The following is a 26,241-nucleotide window of genomic DNA, read 5'->3' on the forward strand; positions in this document are numbered from 1 at the left end:
TCACCACTTTCGTTCATCAAGCCTTCTTTTATACCAAGGCATCATCATTAACAAAGTAGATTAGGGTTTCTTTTCAAGATTTGGGATTCAATAGCTTCATCATGCTTATTTATTCACAATTACATAATCACATCATTCATGCAAGCATACAATTAAGCATATAGAAGGTTTACAATACTACTAACACATATCATTCGCTATTAAGAGTTTACTACGAATAGCATGAAAACCATAACCTACCTCCACCGAAGAATTGCGATCAACAAGCTATCTTCTCAAAATCCTTGCTATCCCCTTCGTTTCTCTCTCTCTCTACTCGTTCTCTTTCTTTTTCTGTCTCTCTTTGTCCTTTCTTATTTTTCTTATTCCAACCCTCTTTCTTTTACCCTAATTAGTATATAATTAAGAATAAAAGATGGCAATAATGCCCCACTAATTAACTTAAGGTTACCTCTTTTAACCCCCAAGTAATTAGACTTATTAACATTAACCCACTAACTTTATAATTAAGGCAAGAATAGTCAAAAACGTTCCTTAAAACGTATCAAGAAATCCGACCCAGACTGGGATTGCGCAACCTGCGACGGCCCATCGTGCCTGCGACGGTCCGTCCTGCAGGTCGTCGCAAGGGTCAGAGACTCAATTTCCACTGAATAATCTGTGACGGTCCGTCACGCCTGTGACGGTCCGTCCTGCCATTCCATTACGAAGTTCAGAGAGTCGATTTTCAGTACCCAATTTCAGATTTTCTAAGTGTTTTGAAACGAGACCCTGCGACGGTCCGTCGTGTCCATGACGGTCCGTCGTGGGGTCTGTCGCTTCTGCCAGTTTTTCCAGAATTGAAGTCTGCTACTCAAAACGACTAAACAGGTCGTTACAATAGATACCAATTTACCCATCGTTCGTCCCCGAACGATCACAAGAAGGAAAAACAAGAGCGAAAAGGAGTACCTGAATCTGTAAACAGATGTGGGTATCTTTCTTGCATATCTGCCTCCTTCTCCCAAGTGGCTTCTTCAACCGGTCGATTCTTCCATTGCACCTTGATGGATGCAATCTCTCTTGACCTCAACTTGCGAACTTCTCTATCTAAAATAGCAACAGGCTCCTCCTCATAAGACAAGTTCTCATCAAGCAAAACTGAATCCCAACGGATAATGTAATTTCCATCCCCATGATATCTTTTCAACATAGACACATGGAATACCGGATGCACTCCGGACAGCCCTGGAGGCAAGGCTAACTCATAAGCTACCTCCCCTACTCGCTTAAGTACTTCAAATGGACCAATATACCTTGGGCTAAGTTTACCTCGCTTACCAAATCGCATCACCCCTTTCATTGGCGAAACCTTCAACAAGACTTGTTCACCTTCCATGAACTCTAAGTCTCTAACCTTTCGATCTGTATATTCTTTTTGTCTACTTTGCGCCGCTAGAAGCTTTTCTTGAATATACTTCACTTTCTCTATCGAATCCCTCAAAAGGTCAGTACCCCAAGGTCTAACCTCGAATGCATCAAACCAACCAATGGGAGACCTAAATCTCCTCCCATACAATGCTTCAAATGGGGCCATATCAGTACTTGAGTGATAGCTATTATTGTATGAAAACTCCGCTAAGGGTAGGAAGCTATCCCAATGGCCACCAAACTCTATCACACATGCACGAAGCACATCCTCCAACACTTGAATCGTCCTTTCAGACTGACCATCGGTCTGAGGATGGAACGCAGTACTAAGGTCCAACCTAGTACCCAATTCCGCATGCAATGTTTTCCAAAACTTAGAAGTAAACTGCGAACCTCTATCTGATATGATGGATAGTGGAACCCCATGCAATCGAACGATTTCTGAGATATAGATCTTGGCTAACTTCTCTGCATTGTAAGTCACCTTTACCGGAATGAAATGAGCAGATTTAGTTAACCTATCAACAATCACCCAAATGGAGTCATACTTACCCATTGTCCTTGGAAGACCAACCACAAAGTCCATTGCAATTCTTTCCCACTTCCATTCCGGAATGGGCATTCTCTGAAGTGTTCCTCCGGGCCTTTGGTGTTCATACTTTACTTGTTGACAGTTTGGACACTTGGCAATAAAGTCAACAATATCACGCTTCATTCTACTCCACCAAAAGTGTTGTTTTAGGTCACGATACATCTTGGTTGCACCCGGATGTATAGAATACCTTGAACTATGAGCCTCTGTCAGAATAGTGTTGATCAAATCATCGACGCGGGGTACACATACCCTTCCCTTGATTCTCAAAACACCTTCCTCATCGATTGTTGCTTCCTTAGCCTCTCATCGCAACACCTTATCTTGGATTCTGCTTAGTTTCTCATCATCAAACTGTTTTCCCTTAATCTTGTCAAGAAAAGAAGATCTTGCCTCCACACAAGCCAACAATCCTCCCTTCTCATTTACTTCTAACCTCATCAAGTCGTTAGCCAGAGTCTGAACCTCTCTAGCCAATGGACGTCTAGAGGCTTGCAAGTGAGCTAGACTTCCCATGCTTCCCGCCTTTCTACTTAAAGCATCCGCTACAACATTCGCCTTCCCCGGATGATACAAAATAGTGATGTCGTAGTCCTTCAGTAGTTCCATCCATCTCCTCTGTCTCAAGTTCAAATCTTTCTGAGTAAAGACATACTGTAGGCTACGATGATCCGTATAGACCTCACACTTAACCCCATATAGATAGTGTCTCCATTGCTTTAATGCAAACACTACCGCGGCCAATTCCAAATCATGAGTTGGATAGTTACGTTCATGCACTTTTAATTATCTTGAAGCATAAGCAATCACATTCTTCTCTTGCTAATGCACTGCACCCAAACCCGAATAAGATGCATCACAATAGACAATGAAATTCTTACCTTCCACTGGCAAGGTGAGAATGGGTGCGGTAGTCAACAAAGTCTTGAGCTTCTGAAAGCTTTCCTCACACTCATCCGACCATACAAACGGAACATTTTGCTTAGTCAAGTTCGTCAGTTGGGAAGCAATAGAAGAGAATCCCTTGACAAATCGGTGGTAGTAGCTAGCTAACCCAACAAAGCTCCTTATTTCTGACACATTAGTAGGTCTTACCCAATTCTTCACTGTCTCAATCTTAGAAGGATCCACCATCACTCCATCCTTAGAAACCACGTGCCCCAAAAAGGACACTGCATCTAGCCAAAACTCACACTTAGAGAACTTGGCATAAAGTTTTTTCTCCCTCAACATTTCCAATACCATCCTCAAATGCTCCTCATGTTCCTCCTTACTTTTAGAGTATATCAGTATGTCATCAATAAATACGATCACAAAGAGATCCAAATATGGCTTAAAAATCCCGTTCATCAAGCTCATGAACGCAGCAGGGGCATTCGTAAGACCAAAAGACATTACTACAAATTCGTAATGCCCATACCTCGTTCGAAAAGCAGTCTTTGGCACATCTGTTGCCCGTATTTTCAATTGATGATAACCGGATCTCAAGTCAATCTTAGAGAAGACACAAGCACCTTGTAACTGATCGAACAAGTCATCAATGCGAGGAAGAGGATACTTGTTCTTTATGGTTACCTTGTTCAACTGTCGGTAGTCTATGCACATCCGAAAACTCCCATCCTTCTTCTTTACAAACAAAACCGAAGCACCCCAAGTAGATGCACTTGGTCTAATGAAGCCTTTCCTCAACAACTCTTGAAGTTGTGCTTTTAACTCTCTTAACTCCGCGGGAGCCATTCTATAAGGGGGTATAGAAATGGGGCGAGTACCCGGTTCAAGATCAATGCAGAAGTTAATATCTCTATCCGGTGGCATGCCAGGAATGTCTGCAGAAAACACATCTAGAAACTCACGGACCACCGAAACCGACTCAATCGAGGGTACTTGGGTAATGTCATCCTTGAGATATGCCAAGAAAGCTAAACACCCTTTACTAACCATTTTCTTAGCACGAAGAAAGGAGATGATACGCACCGGATTGGAAGTGTAGTCACCCTCCCACACTAACAGATCTGTCCCAGGCTTGGCTAACGTCACGGTTTTAGCATTACAATCCAAGATTGCAAAATTTGGAGAAAGCCAAGTCATACGCAGAATTACATCGAAGTCAACCATTTCTTGAAAGGATTTTGCCGTAGCCGCTACCTGTAAGGCTGAAATCCGCAACTCTGACCTCAACCCTTTCACAAAACGACGAATCCGCTCTCGTGGACTGAAACAAAGTTGAGTGGCATATCTGGATAGTGCACGAAACTTAGCCTCATATGCATTGACCGACATCCTACCTTGCTCTAGGCTCAAGAAATCATCCCTTTTCCTATCCCTCAAAGTCCGGGGGATATACTTCTCCATAAACAAGCTAGAGAATGAGGCCCAAGTCATAGGTGGTGCCTCCGTTGGTTGACACTCAATATGTGACCGCCACCACATTTTGGCATTCCCTTGAAACTGATAACTCACGAACTCAACACCAAACCGTTCTACTATACCCATCTTGTGTAGTAGCTCTAACAGGCAACCAGAAAATCGTAAGCATCCTCAGATTCAGCACCCTTGAAGACTGGAGGTTTCAATTTCAAGAACTTACTGAAAAGTTCATGCTGATCACTTGTCATTATGGGCCCAGTAGTCAGACGTGGAAACGTGCCTATGTCCAATGAGGCATCCATACGAGGAGCCATAGTGGCTGCATGTTGTACCTCTGAAACCGGAGGTGTTGGTGCAGAAAACACTGGAGGGGCCTGACCCTGATCAGACAACCCACTAAGATAAGCGAGAACCTGATTGATCATCTCTGGCGTAGGTTGGGGTGGAAATTCCTCATTTTGCACTTGTTCATTCTCCCCTTCCTCACCCTCTCTTACCACTTCCTCAGTCGGTGGAGGAGTCACCGCCCTAGTATCAGACGGGCTAGGTGCTCGTCCTCTTCCTCTAGAGGACGTCCTCCCACGACCTCTACCACGGCCTCTTGCCGCTACTCTTCCTCGAGCTACAGCCCCAGTGGCTGGCTCAGACGCTTCTTGTCTTGCCGATGTTGGTGTTGGCGCAGTCGTTGCTCTAGTTCTAACCATCCGCGAAATAGAGTGAAGATGGTCAGATACCAATTTGTATCACCTAGATACCAATTGGATCGAAGTAATAGCACGAAAGAAAGAAAGAAAGAATGGAATTTTCCTAAAGTCTTGTAGCCTCTCAAAGAAAAGTAAAGGCGTCCCCCTACCGTTCCTTAAGACTCTACTAGACTCGTTCTTGTGTGATGAGACCAACGAACCTAATGCTCTGATACCAAGTTTGTCACGACCCAAATCCGGGCCGCGACTGGCACCCATACTTACCCTCCTATGTGAGCGAACCAATCAATCTAAACCTTAACATTTCAATATAATATCAACATAAAGTAATGCGGAAGACTTAAACTCATTAATAAAATCAATAACTATTATTATCCCCAAAATCTGGAAGTCATCACCACAAGAACATCTACGATCAAATGACTAAACTAAGAGTATTCTAAAAGCTAAAAATACATAAGAAACTAGTCCATGCCGGAAGTTCAAGGCATCAAGACTTGAAGAAGAAGATCCAGTCCAAGCTAGAAGCATTAGCTCACCTTGAATTTCCGGTGTAGTAAGACTGGCTTGAATTACTGTTGAGTCGAAGGCGACGGCACGTTTGCTGCACTCCACAAATAAACAAGAAGAAAACATAAAAGTAGGGGTCAGTACAAAACACGGGTACTGAGTAGATATCATCGGCCAACTCAAAATAGAAAACAGTATATATCAGATAATATCATAAAATCAACTAATATCCTTAGCATGCAGCATTTACAGTTACCATAACCCTTGGTTACAACACCAAGCACATCAATGAGGACTCACACCTCCTCATCATACTCATTTGGGAATTAGGTTCATTAGATTTGAATATATTATCATCTTTCAAGACTCATTATCTTTATTCCCCTCGTGTCGGTACGTGACACTCCGCTCCTCAATATACTATCCTGGTGTCGGAACGTGACACCCGATCCATATTCTATCCTGGTACCGGAACGTGGCACCCGATCCATATACTATCCTGGTGTCGGAACGTGACACTCCGATCCTCATATACTATCCTGGTACCGGAACGTGGCACCCGATCCATATACTATCCTGGTGTCGGAACGTGACACTTCGATCCTCATATACTATCCTGGTACCGAAACGTGGCACCCGATCCATATACTATCCTGGTGTCGGAACGTGACACTCCGATCCTCATATACTATCCTGGTACCGGAACGTGGCACCCGATCCATATACTATCCTGGTGTCGGAACGTGACACCCGATCCATATATTCTATCCTGGTACCGGAACGTGGCACCCGATCCCCTAATCTCACCACTTTCGTTCATCAAGCCTTCTTTTATACCAAGGCATCATCATTAACAAAGTAGATTAGGGTTTCTTTTCAAGATTTGGGATTCAATAGCTTCATCATGCTTATTTATTCACAATTACATAATCACATCATTCATGCAAGCATACAATTAAGCATATAGAAGGTTTACAATACTACTAACACATATCATTCGCTATTAAGAGTTTACTACGAATAGCATGAAAACCATAACCTACCTCCACCGAAGAATTGCGATCAACAAGCTATCTTCTCAAAATCCTTGCTATCCCCTTCGTTTCTCTCTCTCTCTACTCGTTCTCTTTCTTTTTCTGTCTCTCTTTGTCCTTTCTTATTTTTCTTATTCCAACCCTCTTTCTTTTACCCTAATTAGTATATAATTAAGAATAAAAGATGGCAATAATGCCCCACTAATTAACTTAAGATTACCTCTTTTAACCCCCAAGTAATTAGACTTATTAACATTAACCCACTAACTTTATAATTAAGGCAAGAATAGTCAAAAACGTCCCTTAACGTATCAAGAAATCCGACCCAGACTGGGATTGCGCAACCTGCGACGGCCCGTCGTGCCTGCGACGGTCGGTCCTGCAGGTCGTCGCAAGGGTCAGAGACTCAATTTCCACTGAATAATCTGTGACGGTCTGTCACGCCTGTGACGGTCCGTCCTGCCATTCCATTACGAAGTTCAGAGAGTCGATTTTCAGTACCCAATTTCAGATTTTCTAAGTGTTTTGAAACGAGACCCTGCGACGGTCCGTTGTGCCCATGACGGTCCGTCGTGGGGTCTGTCGCTTCTGCCAGTTTTTCCAGAATTGAAATCTGCTACTCAAAACGACTAAACAGGTCGTTACAGAAAGGTGTTAGAGAAAACTACATTATTCCTTGTTCAAAAGTATTACATGACAAAATGTTAATTACGGGTTCAAAATATAAAATTATAAACCCATAAAGAAGTTAAGGCGTTTAACATATACATAAAAATATGGAAAAATTACATGAATAAATACATTTTTAAAAATAATTATTGATTTTAGTGATACTTTTTGTTTATTACCATTTATGGCAATATTGTGATAAATCTGTAATATGTATTAAAAGTGAATTATGTATGCAAATATATTTGAATTATAATTATTTTTGAAATATATTATGTTTGTTTGGTAAAAAATTGTCACATTGTATTATAAGTGCATTAAAATGTGTGATAAATATATTATCCATCATTAAAACTTGTATTATATTTGAATAATAAATTTATCTTTGTAATATTTATTAAACTTACATTATAAGTGAATTAAAAGTGATCAAGTAAAAAATATTATTGCTATAAATGGTAAATATTTTTTTATTATAGCATATTTATGTAAGTTTCCTTAAAAATATTAATCATACTTGGACTTTCGAAAATCAACTATCCAAGTTTGACAGAGAAAGAAAGCACAAATATTATTCATGTCTTTAGTCAAAAATTTGAAGAATTGCCAAAAATCATTTATAAATCGAAAACATGATGTGACTGTAATTCACTGTATAATAAGAAGTTTATTTATATAGAATAAAATTTACTAAATGAATCTTGCAATTTTTTTTTTAAAAAATAAGGGCATAAGTTTACATTTTGTGCATAAATAATAATCATTTTAATATTAATGACACAAAACAAGAAATGTAAGCTAATATCATAAATTATGGGAGGTCAATAATAACAGAGTTAGAATTTTTATTAAATGATGCAAAAAAAAAAGTAGAAAAATAGGAGATAGTTTTTACTCTCTTGAATAAAGATTTTTTCACATAAAATGCTTATGTAAATGAAAAGAGCTTTTTGCCATTGAATGAAAAATGATCATAAATAAAATGAAAATGGCTTTTTGGAATTGCATAGAAAATGAACCATTAATTATATTACAACAACAATATAAATATTAAATGAAAAACCATAAATATTAATTCGTTAGAGATAAAAATAAATAAAATGAAAATGACTTTTTGGTATTGAATGGAAAATGACCATTAATAAAATGAAAAGAGTTTTTTTAATATTGAATAAAAATGACCATTAATTATATTACAAGAACAATATATCTTAGCCTTTTAGTACTTGAATGGAAAATGACCATTAATTATCAATATCTCTAGTTAAAGGTCAAAGAAGGGTTAAATGCGTATATATTTAGTCAACGATAGAAGCGTAGAATGTACGCAAACCATTAGTCGCATTACAATAACAATGCATCTAGTCAAAGGTAAAAAAAGAATTTAATGTCAGTTTATTTAATAAAAAATAGAAGCGTAAAATATACGCAAGATTTGACTATATATATCTTGTCATAGTAGAAGTGTAGAATGTACACAGAAAGATTACTATGTGTGAAGTAGGCGACTCAATACACATAGTAGTCTTTAAAAAAAAAAGGAACAGAATTTCCCCATTTTTCCTCAAAATTCATTTTCTAGGCTTCATTGTTAGTACAATAAAAAAATCCCAATAGTGCCAATTCGTCCTTCTGCCTGCCTTCAAGGACTCCACTCCATTTCCCCATGATCAGAGGTAAATCTATAACTAATCTATTGATATTGTATATACATGTATAGAAAACTGTTTGCTTTTATTAAAATTATAAAATCATTTTCTAAATTCCTCTAAATAGTTATAGGCTAGGTTGCTTATTTTTGATTAAGGTTGAAGACTTGAAGAGACAAAAAATGTCTTATGATCAAAATACTAATATATATATATATATATATATATATATATATATATATATATATATATACGCGCTCAATTTGTTCTAAAGTTTCTCCCTTTTGTTCTTCTCAATTTGATTTTCTTTGCTATTGTTTTTCTATAAACTGTTTTTGTGAAATCTAACATCAGTATTATTTTCCTCTTTTAGTCTGTTCAGAAACACCTTAAGAGACAATGATCTGGCTGGTTTGTGATCCTTGTTTGCAAATTGCTTGATGATATACATGTATAGTACCTGTTTGCTTTTCTTAAAATTATAAAATCATTTTCTAAATTCCTCTAAATAGTTATAGGCTAGGTTGCTTATTCTTGATTAAGGTTGAAGACTTAAAGAGTCCAAAAACTGCCTTATGATTATAACACTAATAAAAGTTATTCAAAGTTTACTTTCTTTTTTAAATTACCTTTTCTTTTTCGATTAGCGTTATGCTATAATTATACAGGTTTCTTTGGATTTTGAATTTTAAAACTAGCAAAATTGTTGATTTGATGTTCTAAATCTATAGAATGAAACAACTTGTTATGTTTATTTATTTCATTACTTAAAATAAAATATTTTAGTAATAGCAAACTGATAGAAACGAAAATATTCATTATTTTTTTTTGTAAGACGGTCTTTATAAAACAAAGAGAAATCTGAAATAAAAAGCGTGAATAAGATGTCATGTTCGACAAACTTTTGAGTTCAAATCACTGTCATCTTCATCGAAAATCTAACAAACATAACAAGAAGCCGACTCTCAAATTCTGAGGATCCTAAAAATATGATAAATAATCAATAATTACAGAAAAAAGAGTTAAAACACTACAAACCTGTATTTTGAGATATTCCAAGTATGGGAAATTTTGTGTCAAGCAAATAATATATGATAGCTTATATGATTTCACCATCAAAATATCGAGCAGATAAAATCGTTTGACATTGTTAGGATTAAAGGGAAGTCTTCTTGGTGCTTTATATTCTTCCTCAGAGTGAAGAAGGATATGAATCACCAACAAAACTTCCTTTTAATTCGAACAGTGTCAAATAATTTTGCCTACTGGACCTTTTGTTGATAGAATCAGATAAGCTTTCATGTATTCTTTGCTTGATAAGAAGCTTTCCATATTTGACATATTTCGATATGTAGGTTTGTATTGCTTTTGGTTTTTTTTTTATAGAGGTCATTGGTCATACTTTTTTGATTTCTCAATAATTCGAGAGTTGACTTTGTATTATCTTTCTTAGGTTTTTGATAAAGATGATATAGAGTGATACTGAAAAATTATTTGAACTCGAAAGTTTGTCGAACATGGCATTTGATCACCTCGAGGAAGTTAAGCAGAAAATTTTTATCGAAAAAATATCTGAGATGCAGTTTATCAAGCTTTTATTAGCAAACTCATCGATATTGGAGAGAATGCTAATAGATCGATAATTTCTTAATTTGACTTTGCTAAAGCTAAATTATGTGTCGCATAACTGATGATTGAGTTCTCTCATCTCTTATGTACAATTGTCTTATTTGAACTAATTAATAATTTGCCATTTATATGAGCATAAAGAAAAAGAGAAGGTACAATGAATTTTGTCCTTTTTTTTCTTTAATTTGGTGGTTTTTTTCTATATTATTTGAATAATGAGAATACGACTCTAATTGGATATATTTAATTTTAAATTCATCCTTAGTTAATTACAACTACATGAAAATACCTTTTATATATGTTGCTATGCACAAAACAATGATAATGGATCATATTACAAATAACATATGTTACATAAAAGTTAATATGTTGACACGCGTTATGTCAATATTTAATAATTTAAATTTGAATTTTGCAAAATAATAATAGTTTGGAGTGATATCATTATATTTACTAAAGAATTCATTACTAATTGATTGAATATTTTTTTTCCTAAAATTATAGATATTTGAAATATTCGATCCAGTAAACTTTTGATGTTTATCTTTAGTTCATAATCAAATACTATACTTTAAAATTTTCATGAATTCCATAAGCAAATTAAATAAATATTATAATCTTAACTTCCCAAATGTGATGATACTTCAATATTCTCCTTAATAAATGAGTTGATTCCCTAAATGGTCACCAACTTAAGGAAATTGTCTTGAAATATCATTTATGTTTTGTTTAGGACCAAAACATCACTCAACTATCATTATTTTTCTCCAATATACTTTTACACTTCAGAAGGCTCACTCATTCCTAGTTGGCATGACATGTCATTAATTTTCTTAATAATAGACTAATTTAATTTATTAAATCTATTTAGCTAAAATAATGATCATATTATTTTTAAAAAATAAAATAAATTAGTTTATTTAGAATAAATTTTCATACTTAAGAATTTTTTAATCATAATTAAACTTTTTATTTTTTTATTTTATGAAGAATAAGTTTTTAAAACGTACTATAATATCATCAATTTTAAATACTTATAAACACATAAATTAAAAAAAAACAAACTAATATACAAATCACTCATGAATGCTAACTTACATTAATTAATCATAAATTGTATAATGAATCAATAATATTAAAGGTTAATTAACTATTACAATAATAATAAATTGTGTATTTTGAGATTCATGCTTACAATTTTTTTTGTAAAAATAGAAAGTGAATAATATTAACTTTTTATTAAAAAGAAAAAAAAATTAAATACCTCAAAGGTCTCCTTCTATTCTAGTTAATATGTCATGTCATTAAATCATCATTTTAAAAAATAATAGGCCTAATTCATCAAACTTATGTCTCTAAAACAAAACAAATATATAAATTACATGAGAATTTACGAAGATTATAAAAAAATAAAAAATCTAATTCTTTTATATATTTTTACCAAACAAAATTCAATGAAAGAATCTCTATGCATAATTATTACCTGGCAATTTTTAATATTCTTAAGTAAATTATTTAAAAATTTAATGCAATTTTTCACAAAAGTATTCAAATAAATTTGTAATATTGACAAAAAAAGGTAGGTAAGAAAGAGAAAATTATTATTTAACTTTTTAGATTAAATTTTTATTTTTATTCTCTTATCATATATAATATTATATTTTAACTTCTCATACAATCAAAAACCGATATATATTTTTATCTCATTTCAAATTATGAAATACAAGTAATAATTAATTGCACTGCCTATATATTTTACAGGAATTAAAATATTGACTTTCTATTTTTTTTAAAAAAAAGACATTGTAGTATGTACAATTTCAAAGCACCTAACTCATTATTTTTTAATAATTAATTGGCCTTTAGTATTATTAATCCGTTATATAATATATGATTAATTGATGTAAATTGACATTTATAAGTGATACATATATCAATATTTTTTATGTGTTATTCAAAATTTATGATACTATGGTAAGTTTTTAAAAACTATTATTCATAGCATAAAAAAATAAAAAAAATAATTATGATAAAAAAATTTTAAGTATGAAAATTTCTTCTTAATAAACTAATATATATTTTTTAAAAATAATAAGATCATTATTTTAGTTAAGTGAGTTTGATGAATTAAATAAGTCTTTCATTTTTTTTATTAAAAAAAAGATTTCAATGACATGACATGCCAATTAGGAGAAAGTGAGACTTTTGAAGTGTTAAATATATTTGAAGGAAAATAGTGCTAGTAGTTGAGTGATATTTTGGTCCTAAATGAAACAGAAATGATATCTCAAAGCAAATCTCTAAACTTGGGTGACCATTTAGGAAATTAACTCTTAATAAATGCGTTTTCATTAGGAAATATTATTGAAAGAACACTTAATATTACCTTGAATCAAAGTCATCCTTCTTAACATTTGTGATTCATCCCGTAAGTAGGGACTAAGTCAATGCTTTAGTTATGTATTCGATCGAGCCCAATAATTTTTGTTTTAAATTATGAATTTGTAATAATAAATTTACTTAATATGTACAAAATTATCTATTTAGAAATAAAAGTACGTTTTTTATGTTATTTTTTGACATGTATGGTTTTATCCTTGAATCCATGCCTATTAGGATGTTTTTTTTTCCTAAGGCCAATTCCATCAATTTTGGTTGAGGCAATTCTTACTTGTTCATCACCAACTAATCTAGCTCCTGAAATATATAACATTCTTGATGTCAAAAGTTGGATAGTAAAAATCTTTTTTTTTTAAAAGTAACTCTATATATAGAGATTCAATCTAACATATGTGGTATACTTATAGACTTAATTGTCATTAAGCTAATGTTGATCAATCAATTTACATCAAATTTAGGTATTTTTAAAAAAATTACATCAAGAAATCAAATCTGATCGTTGTGTAAGTCACTACTAGAATTTCGTTGGTAGCTGGTTGCAAAATAACTTAGAATGTAGTCGGTAAATGAAGATTTTCGATGACTCTACGACTACTTTTTAATAGTAGGTATATTGAGAGTCGGAAAATCTTTACTGACTACAACAATCAGAGTTTTTTTGATTACCATAGTTAGAAAATATAATACAAAACCCGACCATTTAAGTATCTATATGGCCGACTAGTGTAGTCAGCATATATAATATATTTATGTGAAAATGCACAAGTATCCCCTAGAATATGATCGAAATTTCAGAGACACCTTAACTAAACTAAGGTCCTATTATCTCCTGAACTTATTTTTCTTTTTTCTTTTTGTAATTTTGTGCACATTTTGTCTTACGTGACACACTTTGTGACTCTACGCAATTGAAGCGCGTGGAATATATTAGGATACCATGGAAGTAAAAAAGGTGCAGAATTTTTTTTTTAAAAAGTTAAGGGGCGGGGGGTAATAGGACCTTAGTTTAGTTAAGGTGTGTCTTTGGGATTTCGGTCATAGTCTGGGGGTAATTATGTATTTCCCTTTATTTATTGATCATTTTAGTATTCTTTCAACCACTACAGTCGGTATAAATAATTAATTTATTCACCATTTAGGTGATCTTCCGAATACTGCAATTGACATTTTTAATTTTCTAAAAAAAATTATATGATACTTCATATTATTGTAGTCGAAAAAACTATATTCAATTACTACCCAAAAATGTTGTTATTTGGTACACCAAACATCCATATAAATTCAACAATAAATTCAAGCACCGAATACATTCCTAAAGATTCAGATTGCATTCGATTCAATTGAGTCTAAAAGTTAAAGTATCATCATAATCAAGTCGAATAAACATTAGGTTATTGGTCAAAACAGAAGTAAATAGTTGAAAACACATCTAAATCTTATAGAAAACGTGTAAACCACCATAAAACAATTTAATCTTCGTTAGATTGAGTCTGTCCCTTCTTCACTATCATTAGATTCATCCATATGTTTCTCCATAAACTTCTGCTCTTTAGCAAAGTTAGCTTTAGATGTTTGAAGTCGTTTTGTAAGCTCAGAAAATTGTCTTCACATTGCGTCCAAACTCATGTGAAATCGACTCTGAAATAAATTTTAACCACAACAACCACTTATCGAAAATCCAGTACTCCAATACCTGAATACATGAACAAACTAGATAAAAAAAATCATATCATCCAGACAAAAACAAATCTAATCTAAAAACAAGCTATTAATTACAACTCTTAAAAATCATTAGATTAGATCTGTTGATACTGAAATTAAAAGGGTCAAGTTAGAACTAATATAGTTGTTCCAATGAGGGCCTCTAAATCAATGATGTAGGGAAGAAATATGAAGAAAAGAAGCAAACCAAAGAATTTTTGCACCTAACAACCAAGAATAGAAAGGAAAAAAAAACACTGAATCCAAGATCAAGGTGTGTTTGGTAGGATTTTTGACTTATTTTCTCATGTTTGGTTGGTGAGTGAAATATTTTTAGTATTTGATTTATAAATGAAAAATATTTTGAGAAATATCTTTTATTTTTATTGGAGTAAAAAATAATTTTTGAAACTAAAAATATTTTTAAAAAACAAACTTAATTTTTTTTGGGGTGGGTGGGGTGGAGGGCTAGAAGGGAGGCTGCCGGGGTGGGGTGGGGGGATCGAGCGTAGGGGTTAAAAAATGAAATTTGAAATTTTGAAGTTGAAAATATTTTTTAACGACAAATTAAAAATTCTTTATTTGGGTGGGGGGCTTGCCGGGGGGAGGGAGGGGGGGGGGGGTCGAGGATCGGGGTGAAAAATAAATTTTTGAGGTTCAAAATATTTTTTATAAACAAACTTAATTTTCTTTCTTTTTTTTTGGTGGGTGGGGGGGGGGGGGGGGGGGATAGGGATGAAAAAAATATAATTTTGAAGTAGAAAATATTTTTTAAAAACAAAGTTAATTTCTTTTTACGAGGATGGAGCGAGGGTAGGGGGATTAAAAAAATAAAAAATTGAAGGAAAAATACGCAGTTATGCAAACTTATACTATTTAATTACTCATCTAACTATAGTCTGCTATAATTTCATTTTATATGGACTGTGTTTTTTCTGAAGTTCTAATTTTGAAACAAAGTTCAAAAGAATCATTAAGAGGGTCTTCATTGGTTGCATAAAATGGTTTGCTTGAGCAGATGGTTTTTTTTTTTAAATTTTATTTATCATGATAAGAGAAATCCGCATTCGCTATCTTTTGGGTGTACATATGATAAAATTTTCGTTTTTATGCAATAGCTTGCAAATCATATAGAACTTGAAACTTCCAACATGAAAGATCTCGTGTAGATGAAATTTATTTTAGAAGTGCATTGTACTACCAAGTTGCATCTCTTTGTATTCCAAATAATAAGAAATAAATAAAAATTAACAAAGTTTGTTTTGGAACAAAGGGCTCATGGAACTTATTTTTTTTTAATTGAAAAAGAGATCTATTTTTTCAAACGAAGAACAAAATGTATACAGTATACATACTTATATTAGAAAAGGCTTGTTTCAACATGCCTGTTTCATTGCTCTCAGGGTATTTTTGTCTTTCTCATTCTCTATTGTGACTACGTGTCTCTTCCCATGCTATCAATTTGTCTTTTCAGTTCCACACGTGTCTTACTTCTATGTTATCAATGTATACAGTATGTTGTTTGTAATCTTCATTCATGCTCCACCTTGTGTGCACAAGTTCTGTTCTTTCACTTCAGCATTCTCCATGTAAGATTCTTTCATATTTCAATTGAGTTTTTTTTTGTGCTATTTTCCTTTTCTTTAAAGTTGAAGTTCCAAATTGATCTGGGTGTGTGTGAATGTTTGTTTATTTTTTTTTATTTGGGTTTGTTATTGATGTTGAATTATTTGGAAGTACCAATAATTTCAACAGTTGTGTTTTCAATTTTAGTTGAGTGATTATGCTTTTCATGTTCTACTTTGGATTGTCAAAAATTGTTCAGATTCAGATTTTTGTGTATTTTCTCACGTGCAGTAATTAATTTGGTCTTTTTCCCTGGCGTTCATGGCTCGACGATTCACTGTGTAACAGTTTCATTCACCTTCTTTCTTCTCCCTCTACTTGGGATTCTTTCATAAGAACAGACGATGCAAAAACTAGGGTTCAGATTCACCTACAACTGCGTGTTCATGCTCTCCTGTTTGATAAAGCATCTGTTTCTCTCTTCCTCTGATCCGATAAACCGCCGTCGTCAATTCACACTGCTTCCGTAATTCCGAAGTTCAATCCAAATTGTAAGCACTTTCATAAGCATTTGAATCGCAATGTGCGTTTTAATTAGTTTTTTAGGTTAATTGTTTTGCAATTGCAGATTTGCAATTACATGGTGATGATGTGTATTTTACACTTGACAATTGTTCGCAAGATGGGGCTCAACAGCGTGAAGGTGTCTCTGGTACAAGCACTGTGTTATCTAAGGTGAAAGATATTTGCTTTCATGTGAAATTATTAACTTTAGTAGGTAATGTTCATACAACAACATCAATAACATATCCACTTTGGTCCACAAAGTGGTATATGAGGAGAGCAGAGTGTACATAGACCTTACTCCTACCTTACGTAGAGAATTTGTTTCTGATAGACCTTCTGCTCAAGGGAAAACTAGTCCAAAGCATTCCGGAATAAGTAATATATGAAATAGAGTAGATAGTAACAAAAACAACAAATAGTAGCAGAACACTAACTACGATAGGAAGTTAGTGGTCATATTAGTTTATTGGATGCTGAAAGAACTATGTAAAGCACGATACTTGGGGGTGAAAAACCACAGCTGGAACAGGATTACTTTTTCTGAAATTGATGACTTGCTGTTAGTATGAATGGGAACTGGAGAACATTCCATCAATAGTTTTTTGACTCATGAAGGTAGGGAGACAGGAAAAGGGTGGTACTATTGTTGTTACATGTATCACTTTTCTCTTAACTCTTAAAATCTCGCTAGATAGTGGAGTTTAGATTAATGTTTCATTTTGTATGGTTGCTGTGGGAGAAAATAAGTTGAAGCCATGGAGATGGCTACTGCTCTAAAATCCATGATCTTGTTTGGTTGCATTCTTTGATTCTGTTAATATTTAGCATGACTCACATTCCTTGCTTTTTTCCAGGTCCAATCTAAGTCAAGTTTTGGTGTTGGATCGAGATATAGCGAGTCAGAATCTGATACAATGTCTCAGAGGTTGAAGCTTGATGATTTACCTGAAACATGGTATAACCAGTTCTTTGAAAATTACAAAGCAAGTAAATCATATAGGTTACAGTTTGGTGACAGTGAAACAGAAAAGCGAACACCAGAACAGATGTCTTTTTATCGTAAAGTTGTTGAGAATCATAAGAGATGGCGTGTAGCTTTTAAAGTAGATCAGAACATTGGTTTTGGCATGTTGGATGATGGATTAAACCTGCAAAACTCAAGTTTAATTAAAATAAAAATAATCTGATGTACGAAATATTTAGCAATAATATGATTCAAAAAGAGTCACGCATTCTAAAAATCTATAAACAGTTATCTATTCATTTCTCAAATTAAAGTAATTATTAGGATATGTACATTTCTATAACGTAATATATTTCATTTAATATATTTTTATTATACTATATTTATTATAAAAATGCATTGTATTTGTGGTTATTCATTTAATTAAATATATATATTGTATTAGATAAGTTTGTAATCAAATATCATAAATAAACAACTTAAAAGTAACTCAAGTATGCAGCCTAATCAAGCAGTCAAGCTAGCAATTTACAAAACAGGTAGATAGGTTTCAAATGGACCGATTAGATTGGAATTGCACAAGTTCAAATAGACTAGATTAATAAAAATAAATTGGATTAAAATCAAAAGTTACTTGAATTAAAATCGATCATGCAATAATTTGTCTAACTTGACCCAACTTTTTTTTTGAATGATCCACCCTCCCCTTACTATCCATCGAGGCTCGAGCCCTTGGATCGTACTCCTATGATCCTTTAATGTTGGGCCGTGCTTTGCACGGCCATGCTCTATCTAGTACTTTAGAATCAAATTAAACGTTTGAAAGGTGTTAGAGAAAACTACATTATTCCTTGTTCAAAAGTATTACATGACAAAATGTTATTACGGGTTCAAAATATAAAATTATAAACCCATAAAGAAGTTAAAGCGTTTAACAATACATAAAAATATGAAAAAACTACATGAATAAATACATTTTTAAAAATAATTACTGATTTTAGTAATACTTTTTGTTTATTACCATTTATAGCAATATTGTGATAAATTTGTAATATGTATTAAAAGTGAATTATGTATGCAAATATATTTGAAATATAATTATTTTTGAAATATATTATGTTTATTTGGTATAAAATTGTCACATTGTATTATGTTTATAGATCGAAAACATGATGTGACTGTAATTCATTGTATAATAAGAAGTTTATTTATATAGAATAAAATTTACTAAATGAATCTTGCAATTTCTTTTTTAAAAAAATAAGGGCATAAGTTTACATTTTGTGCATAAATAATAATCATTTTAATATTAATGACACAAAACAAGAAATGTAAGCTGATATCATAAATTATGGGAGGTCAATAATAGCGGAGTTAGAATTTTTATTAAATGATGCAAAAAAAGAGAGTAGATAAATAGATGATAGTTTTTACTCTCTTGAATAAAGATTTTTTACACAAAATACTTGTGGAAATGAAAAGAGCTTTTTGCCATTGAATGATAAATGATCATAAATAAAATGAAAAGGGCTTTTTGGAATTGAATAGAAAATGACCATTAATTATATTACAACAACAATATAAATATTAAATGAAAAACCATAAATATTAATTCATTAGAGATAAAAATAAATAAAATGAAAATGACTTTTTGGTATTGAATGGAAAATGACCATTAATAAAATGAAAAGAGTTTTTTTAATATTGAATAAAAAATGACCATTAATTATATTACAAGAACAATATATCCTAGCCTTTTAGTACTTGAATGGAAAATGACCATTAATTATCAATATACCTAGTTAAAGGTCAAAGAGTACTATGTGTGAAGTAGACAACTCAATACACATAGTAGTCTTAAAAAAAGGAACAAAATTTCCCCATTCTTCCTCAAAATTCGTTTTGTTGGCTTCATTGTTAGTACAATTAAAATAATCCCAATAGTGCCAATTTGTTCTTCCTGCCTTCAAGGACTCCACTCCATTTCCCCATGATCATAGGTAAATCTATAACTAATCTATTGATATTGTATATATATGTATAGAAAATTGTTTGCTTTTTTTTTTTTAAAATTATAAAATCATTTTCTAAATTCCTCTAAATAGTTATAGGCTAGGTTGCTTATTTTTGATTAAGGTTGAAGACTTGAAGATTCCAAAAAGTGCCTTATGATCAAAGCACTAATATATATATATATATATATATATATATATATATATATATATATATATATATATATACACGCTCAATTTGTTCTAAAGTTTTCCCCCTTTGTTCTTCTCAATTTGATTTTCTTTGCTATTACTTTTCTATAAACTTTTTTTGTGAAATCTAACATCAGTATTATTTTCTTCTTTTAGTCTGTTCAGAAACACCTTAAGAGACAATGATCTGGCTGGTTTGTGACCCTTGTTTGCAAATTCTTGATGACATACATGTATAGAACCTGTTTGCTTTTCTTAAAATTATAAAATTATTTTCTAAATTCCTCTAAATAGTTATAGACTAGGTTGCTTATTTTTTATTAAGGTTAAAGACTTCAAAGAGTCCAAAAACTACCTTATGATTATAACACTAATAAAAGTTATTCAAAATTTACATTTTTTTTTTAAAAAATACATTTTCTTTTCGATTAGCGTTATGCTATAATTACACAGGTTTCTTAGGATTTTGAATTTTAAAACTAGCAAAATTGTTGATTTGATGTTCTAAATCTATAGAATGAAACAACTTGTTATGTTTATTTATTTCATTACTTAAAATAAAAATGTTTAGTAATAGCAAACTGATAGAACTGAAAATATTCATTATTTTTCTTTGTAAGCCGATCTCTATAAAACAAAGAGAAATCTGAAATAAAAGGCGTGAATAAGATGTCATGTTCGACAAACTTTTGAGTTCAAATCACTGTCATCTTCATCGAAAATCTAACAAACATAACAAGAAGCCGACTCTCAAATTCCGAGGATCCTAAAAATATGATAAATAACCAATAATTACAGAAAAAAGAGTTAAAACACTACAAACCTGTATTTTGAGATATTCCAAGTATGGGAAATTTTGTATCAAGCAAATAATATATGATAGCTTATATATTTTCACCATCAAAATATCGAGCAGATAAAATCGTTTGACATTGTTAGGATTAAAGGGAAGTTTTCTTGGTGCTTTATATTCTTCCTCAGAGTGAAGAAGGATATGAATCACCAACAAAACTTCCTTTTAATCAGAACAGTGTCAAATGATTTTACCTACCTGACCTTTTATTGATAGAATCAGATAAGCGTTCATGTATTCTTTGCTTGATAGGAAGCTTTCCATATTTGAGATATTTCAATATGTAGGTTTGTATTGCTTTTTTTTTTTTTTTTTTATAGAGGTCATTGGTCATACTTTTTTGATTTCTCAATAATCCGAGAGTTGACTGTGTATTATCTTTCTTAGGTTTTCGATAAAAATGATATATAAAAATACTGAAAAATTACTTGAACTCGAATGTTTGTCGGACATGGCATTTGATCACCTCGAGAAAGTTAAGCAGAAAATTTTTATAAAAAAAATATCTGAGATGCAGTTTATCAAGCTTTTATTAACAAACTCATCGGTGTTGGAGAGAATGCTAATAGATCGACAGTTTCTTAATTTGACTTTGCTAACGCTAAATTTATGTATTGCATAACTGATGATTGAGTTCTCTTATCTCTTACGTACAATTGTCTTATTTGAACTAACTTATAATTTGTCATTTATGTGAGCATAAAGAGAAAGAGTAGGTACAATGAATTTTGTCATTTTTCTCTTTAATTTGGTGGTTATTTTTCTATATTATATGAATAATGAGAATACGACTCTAATTGGATATATTTAATTTTAAATTCATCCTTAGTTAATTACAACTACATGAAAATACCTTTTCTATATGTTGCTATGCACAAAACAATGGTAATGGATCATATTACAAATAAAGATATGTTACATTAAAAGTTAATATGTTGACACACGTTATGTCAATATTTAATAATTTAAATTTGAATTTTTCAAAATAATAATAGTTTGGAGTAATATCATTATATTTACTCAAGAATTTATTACTAATTGATTGAATATTTTTTTTCTATAATTATAGATATTTGAAATATTCGATCCAGTAAACTTTTGATGTTTATCTTTAGTCATAATCAAATACAATACTTTAAAATTTTCATGAATTCCATAAGCAAATTAAATAAATATTATAATCTTAACTTCCCAAATGTGATGATACTTCAATATTCTCCTTAATAAATGAGTCAATTCCCTAAATGGTTACCCATCTTAAGGAAATTGTCTTGAAATATCATTTATGTTTTGTTTAGGACCAAAACATCACTTAACTATCACTATTTTTCGCCAATATACTTTGACACTTCAGAAGGCTCACTCATTCCTAGTTGGCATGACATGTCATTAATTTTCTTAATAATAGACTAATTTAATTTATTAAATCTATTTAGCTAAAATAATGATCATATTATTTTTAAAAAATAAAATAAATTAGTTTATTTAGAATAAATTTTCATACTTAAGAATTTCTTAATCATAATTAAACTTTTTATTTTTTTATTTTATGAAGAATAAGTTTTTAAAAGGTACTATAATATCATCAATTTTAAATACTTATAAACACATTCATTAAAAAAAAAAACTGATATACAAATCACTCATGAATGCTAACTTACATTAATTAATCATAAATTGTATAATGAATCAATAATATTAAAGGTCAATTAACTATTACAATAATAATAAATTGTGTATTTTGAGATTCATGCTTACAATTTTTTTTGAAAAAATAGAAAGTGAATAATATTAACTTTTTATCAAAAAGAAAAAAAAAATTAAATACCTCAAAAGTCTCCTTCTATTCTAGTTAATATGTCATGTCATTAAATCATCATTTTAAAAAATAATAGGCCTAATTCATCAAACTTATGTCTCGAAAACAAAACAAATATATAAATTACATGAGAATTTACGAAGATTATAAAAAAATAAAAAAATCTAATTCTTTTATATATTTTTACCAAACAAAATTCAATAAAAATCTCTATGCACAATTATTACCTAATAATTTTTAATATTCTCAAGTAAATTATTTAAAAATTTAATGCAATTTTTCAGAAAAGTATTCAAATAAATTTGTAATATTGACAAAAATAGGTAGGTAAGAAAGAGAAAAATATTATTTAACTTTTTAAATTAAATTTTTATTTTTATTATCTTATCATATATAAAATTATATTTTAACTTCTCATACAATCAAACACCGATATATATTTTTATCTCATTTCAAATTATGAAATATAAGTAATAATTAATTGCATTGCCTATACATTTTACATGTAACGACCTGTTTAGTCGTTTGAGCAGCAGATTTTATTTCTGGAAAAACAGGCTGAGGCGACGAACCCAACGACGGACCGTCATGGGCACGACGGACCGTCGCAGGGTCTCGTTTCAAAACACTTAGAAAATCTGAAATTGGGTACTGAAAATCGACTCTCTGAACTTCGTAACGGAGTGGCAGGACGGACCGTCACAGGTGTGACGGACCGTCACAGGCCCTTCACCCAAAATCAAGTTTCTGAACTATGCGACGGACAGCAGGACGGACCGTCGCAGGCGCGACGGCCTGTCACAGCTTGCGTAATCCCAGTTGGAGTCGGATTTCTGGTTAAGTTTTAAAGGGGCGTTTTGGACTATTCGTGCTATAATTATAATTTCGTGGGTTTATATTAATAACTCAAATTCTTGGGGGTTAAAAAGAGGTAACCTTAAGTTAATTAGTGGGGTATTATTGTCATCTTTTATTCTTAATTATATACTAATTTGGGTAAAAGAAAGAGGGTTTGAATAAGAAAACAGAAAGAACAAGAAGGGAGAGAGAGAAACGATCGAGAGAAGAGGAAAGCACCAAGCTTTGAGGATTAACTTGCTTGATTTCAATTCTTCGGTGGAGGTAGGTTATGGTTTTCATGCTATTCGTAGTAAACTCTTAATAGCGAATGATATGTGTTAGTAGTATTGTAAACCTTCTATATGCTTAATTGTATGCTTGCATGAATGATGTGATTATGTAATTGTGAATAAATAAGCATGATGAAGCTATTGAATCCCAAATCTTGAAAAGAAACCCTAATCTACTTTGTTAATGATGATGCCTTGGTATAAAAGAAGGCTTGATGAACGAAAGTGGTGAGATTAGGGGATCGGGTGCCACGTTCCGGTACCAGGATAGAATATGGATCGGGTGTCACGTTCCGACACCAGGATAGAATATGGATCGGGTGCCACGTTCCGGTACCAGGATAGAATATGGATCGGGTGTCACGTTCCGACACCAGGATAGAATATGGATCGGGTGCCACGTTCCGGTACCAGGATAGAATATGGATCGGGTGTCACATTCCGACACCAGGATAGAATATGGATCGGGTGCCACGTTCCGGTACCAGGATAGTATATGAGGATCGGAGTGTCACGTTCCGACACCAGGATAGAATATGGATCGGGTGCCACGTTCCGGTACCAGGATAGAATGAGGATCGGAGTGTCACGTTCCGACACCAGGATAGTATATTGAGGAGCGGAGTGTCACGTACCGACACGAGGGGAATAAAGATAATGAATCTTGAAATATGTTAATATATCCAATCTAATGAACTAAATTCCCAAATGAGTATGATGAGGAGGTGTGAGTCCTCATTGATGTGCTTGGTGTTGTAACCAAGGGTTATGGTAACTGTAAATGCTGCATGCTAAGGATATTAGTTGATTTTATGATATTGCTTAATACATACTGTTTTCTATTTTGAGTTGGCCGATGATATCTACTCAGTACCCGTGTTTTGTACTGACCCCTACTTTTATTGTTTTCTTCTTGTTTATTTGTGGAGTGCAGCAAACGTGCCGTCATCTTCGACTCAACAGTAACTCAAGCCAGTCTTACTACATCGGAAATTCAGGGTGAGCTAATGCTTCTAGCTTGGACTGGATCTTCTTCTTCAAGTCTTGATGCCTTGAACTTCCGGCATGGACTAGCTTCTTATGTATTTTTAGCTTCTTAGAATACTCTTAGTTTAGTAATTTGATTATAGATGTTCTTGTGATGATGACTTCCAGATTTTGGGAATAATAATAGTTATTGATTTTATTAATGTGTTTAAGTCTTCCGCATTACTTTATGTTGATATTACCTTGAAATGTTAAGGTTTAGATTGGTTGGTTCGCTCACATAAGAGGGTAAGTGTGGGTGCCAGTCGCGGCCCGGATTTGGGTCGTGACATTACAGGAATTAAAATATTGACTTTCTATTTTTTTTTTAAAAAAACATTGTAGTATGTACAATTTCAAAGCACCTAACTAATTTTTTTTAATAATTAATTGGCCTTTAGTATTATTAATCCGTTATATAATATATGATTAATTGATGTAAATTGACATTTATAAGTGATACATATATCAATATTTTTTATGTGTTATTCAAAATTGATGATACTATGGTAAGTTTTTAAAAGGGATAATGCACAAGTACCCCCTCAACCTATGCCCGAAATCCCAGAGACACACTTATACTATACTAAGGTCCTATTACCCCCTTGAACTTATTTTATAAGTAATTTTCTACCCCTTTTTAGCCTACGTGGCACTGGTTTGGAAAAAAAAGTCAATCATTGTTGGACCCACAAGATAGTGCCACGTAGGCCGAAAAGGGGTAAAAAATTATTAATAAAATAAGTTCAGGGGGGTAATAGGACCTTAGCATAGTATAAGTGTGTCTCTGAGATTTCGGACATAGGTTGAGGGGTTACTTGAGCATTATCCCTTTTTAAAAACTATTCTTCATAGCATAAAAAAATAAAAAAAATAATTATGATAAAAAAATTTTAAGTATGAAAATTTCTTCTTAATAAACTAATATATATTTTTAAAAAATAATAAGAACATTATTTTAGTTAAGTGAGTTTGATGAATTAAATAAGTCTTTCATTTTTTTTATTAAAAAAAGATTTCAATGACATCGCATGCCAATTAGGAGAAAGTGAGACTTTTGAAGTGTTAAATATATTTGAAGGAAAATAGTGCTAGTAGTTGAGTGATATTTTGGTCCTAAATGAAACACAAATGATATCTCAAAGCAAATCTCTAAACTTGGGTGACCATTTAGGAAATTAACTCTTAATAAATGCGTTTTCATTAGGAAATATTATTGAAAGAACGCTTAATATTACCTTGAATCAAAGTCATCCTTCTTAACATTTGTGATTCATCCCATAAGTAGGGACTAAGTCAATGCTTTAGTTATGTATTTGATCGAGCCAAAATAATTTTTGTTTTAAATTATGAATTGTAATAATAATTTACTTAATATGTACAAAATTATCTATTTAGAAATAAAAGTACGTTTTTTTTGTTATTTTTTGACATGTATGGTTTTATC

General features: G+C 32.2%; 1 long non-coding RNA gene across 1 annotated transcript; it reads left to right on the forward strand.

The window, feature by feature from the left end:
• The first annotated feature begins 15,407 nt into the window (after positions 1-15,407).
• LOC138341729 (uncharacterized) lies at positions 15,408-18,594 on the forward strand. Its single transcript, XR_011214604.1, has 3 exons — positions 15,408-16,782; positions 16,860-16,966; positions 17,653-18,594. It is a non-coding gene; the product is annotated as an uncharacterized lncRNA (long non-coding RNA).
• The last annotated feature ends 7,647 nt before the right edge of the window (positions 18,595-26,241 follow it).

Source organism: Solanum lycopersicum, chromosome 2 (genome assembly GCF_036512215.1).
Source record: "Solanum lycopersicum chromosome 2, SLM_r2.1".
NCBI classification, from domain to species: Eukaryota; Viridiplantae; Streptophyta; class Magnoliopsida; order Solanales; family Solanaceae; genus Solanum; species Solanum lycopersicum.